The sequence below is a fragment of the Hyla sarda genome, chromosome 5 (genome assembly GCF_029499605.1).
Source record: "Hyla sarda isolate aHylSar1 chromosome 5, aHylSar1.hap1, whole genome shotgun sequence".
Lineage (NCBI taxonomy): Eukaryota > Metazoa > Chordata > Amphibia > Anura > Hylidae > Hyla > Hyla sarda.
In genome coordinates, this window is record NC_079193.1 from 7,081,718 (window position 1) to 7,085,143 (window position 3,426).

Genomic DNA, 3,426 nt, shown 5'->3' on the forward strand with positions numbered 1-3,426 from the left:
ATCGTCCTCACTGAATAGTAGAGCTGAACCCACAGCATAAGATAATTCTTTAGGGGCGGGAACAGCATAGGACAGAGGCAATGGGAGGACAGGGACTGCTCCAGGGTCATGCCAACTGAGGGCTGTGTCTGAGGAACCCACCGACTGTTGACTGGGGGTATCAGATGTCACTTGTGATGAAGTGGATGACCATATTAACCAATCAATGATGGCAGATGGGTTGCTGGTCGAGACACGACCGCTAGCTGATACCGGGAGCTCAGGCCTCTCTCTGCAACTCTGCTGCCACTCGCCCCTAGTCTGCTGCGACCTCTTCCTGATGAATTTAGACCTCTGCCACTCCTCTGTGCATGTCCTGGCACTTCTCTGCCTGAGATACTTCTCTACCTGAGTGCTGTTAAGGACCCAGGGCATACCTGTACGCCCTGAGTCCGCTCCCGATCTATAACGCGTGGCCCCGTGTCATAGCGGGTCGGGCCCGGCCTCTAACAATGGCCGGGACCCGTGGCTAATAGCGCGTGGCATTGATCGCGCGGCCGCACGCTATTAACCCTTTAGACACGGCGTTCAAAGTTGAACGCCGCGTCTAAAATGAAAGTGAAACCATGCCGGTTAGCTCAGGGAGCTGTTCGGGATAGCTGCTGTAAAATCGCGGCATCCCGAACAGCTTACAGGACAGCTGGAGGGTCCCTACCTGCCTCCTCGCTGTCCGATCGCCGAATGACTGTTCAGTCCCTGAGATCCAGGCATGAGCAGTCAAGCGGCAGAATAATCGATCAGTGGTTTCCTATGAGTAACCAGTGATCAATGTGAAAGATCAGTGTTTGCAGTGTTATAGGTCCCTATGGGAGCTATAGCACTGCGAAAAAAAAGTGAATAAAGATCATTTAACCCCTTCCCTATTAAAAGTTTGAATCACCCCCCTTTTCCCATAAAAAAAAGTGTAAATAAAAATAAACATCTGATCTCGCCGTATTTACTCAGCATCCGCCTATAAAAAAAAACCCTGATGCTGATGATTATTAAATTATTAACCTCTCTACACATACTCTATATGATCTAGAAATTTCCCTCCTCAAAAAGGGTTTATCATTCCTTCCGACAAATAGACCACAAATGGCTCAAAGACCTACATCTTTTTGGTAGATCCCTGAAATGGAAGAAGTTGTTCCATTTTCAAAACACCAGAACTGTGCTTGACCTGGGCATCGACCCAAGCTATCTAGACAATGTAAACAATCTGGGTCCCCCTCATCTATCTATACAAGGGCCCCATTATTCCAGGTCCCCCTCATCTATATATATATATATATACAGAGGGCCTGTTATTCCGGGGTCCCCCTCATCTATATATATATATATATATATATATATACAGAGGGCCTGATATTCCGGGGTCCCTCTCAGCAATCTATACAGGGGCCCTGTTATTCCGGGGTCCCCCTCATCTCTCTATATAGGGTCCCGTTATTCCAGGGTCCCCCTCATCTATCTATATAGGGGCCCCGTAATTCTGGGTTCCCCCCTCATCTATCTATACAGGGGCCCCGTTATTCCAGGGTCCTCATCTATCTATACAGGGGCCCCGTTATTCCGGGGTCCTCATCATCTATCTATACAGGGGCCCCGTTATTCCGGGGTCCTCATCTATCTATACAGGGGCCCCGTTATTCCGGGGTCCTCATCTATTTATACAGGGGCCCCGTTCTTCCGGGGTCTCCCTCAGCTATCTATACAGGGGCCCCGTTATTCTGGGGTCACCCTCATCTATCTATACAGGGGCCTCGCTATTCTGGGGTCCCCCTCATCTATCTATACCGGGGCCCCGTTATTCCGGGGTCCCCTTCATCTATCTATACAAGGGCCCAGTTATTCCTGGGTCCCCTTCATCTATCTATACAAGGGCCCCGTTATTCCAGGTCCCCCTCATCTATCTATACAGGGGCCCCGTTATTCTGGGGTCCCCTTCATCTATCTATACAAGGGTCCTGTTACTCCAGGTTCCCCTGATCTATCTATACAGGGGCCCCATTATTCCGGGGTCCTCATCTATCTATACAGGGGCCCCGTTATTCCGGGGTCCCCCTCATCTCTCTATAGAGGGGCCCCGTTATTCCGGGGTCCTCATCATCTATCTATACAAGGGCCCCGTTATTCCGGGGTCCTCATCATTATCTATACAGGGGCCCAGTTATTCCGGGGACCTCATCTCTCTATACAGGAGCCCCATTATTCCGGGGTCCCCCTCATCTATCTATACAGGGGCCCAGTTATTCCGTGGTCCCCCTCATCTCTCTATACAGGAGCCCCATTATTCCGGGGTCCTCATCTATCTATACAGGGGCCCCGTTATTCCGGGGTCCCCCGCATCTCTCTATAGAGGGGCCCCATTATTCCGTGGTCCCCCTCATCTCTCTATAGATGGGCCCCATTATTCCGGGATCCCCCTCATCTCTCTATAGATGGGCCCCATTATTCCGGGATCCCCCTCATCTATCTATACAGGAGCTCCGTTATTCCGGGGTCCTCATCATCTATCTATACAGGGGCCCAGTTATTCCGGGGTCCCTCTCATCTATCTATACAGGAGCCTCGTTATTCCGGGGTCCCTCTCATCTATCTATACAGGAGCCTCGTTATTCCGGGGTCCCTCTCATCTATCTATACAGGGGCCCCGTTATTCCGGGGTCCCTCTCATCTATCTATACAGGGGCCCCATTATTCCGGGGTCCTCATCTATCTATACAGGAGCCCCGTTATTCCGGGGTCCCTCTCATCTATCTATAGAGGGGCCCCATTATTCCGGGGTCCCCCTCATCTCTCTATAGATGGGCCCCATTTTTCCGGGGTCCCCCTCATCTCTCTATAGATTGGCCCCATTATTCCGGGGTCCCCCTCATTTCTCTATAGATGGGCCCCATTATTCCGGGGTCCCCCTCATCTCTCTATAGATGGGCCCCATTTTTCCGGGGTCCCCCTCATCTCTCTATAGATTGGCCCCATTATTCCGGGGTCCCCCTCATTTCTCTATAGATGGGCCCCATTATTCCGGGGTCCCCCTCATTTCTCTATAGATGGGCCCCATTATTCCGGGGTCCCCCTCATTTATCTATACAGGGGCCCAGTTATTCCGGGGTCCCTCTCATCTATCTATACAGGGGCCCCATTATTCCGGGGTCCCCCTCATCTCTCTATAGATGGGCCCCATTATTCCGGGGTCCCCCTCATCTCTCTATAGATGGGCCCCATTATTCCGGGGTCCCCCTCATTTATCTATACAGGGGCCCCGTTATTTCGGGATCCCCCTCATCTCGCTGTCAGTTGCGCGCCTCCTCTAAGGGGCGGGGCTCAGACCTATCGCGCGCCGGATCACGTGTCCCCCGCTCATGCGCTCTAGGCAAAGCACCTTACAGTAACGCGCTTTAC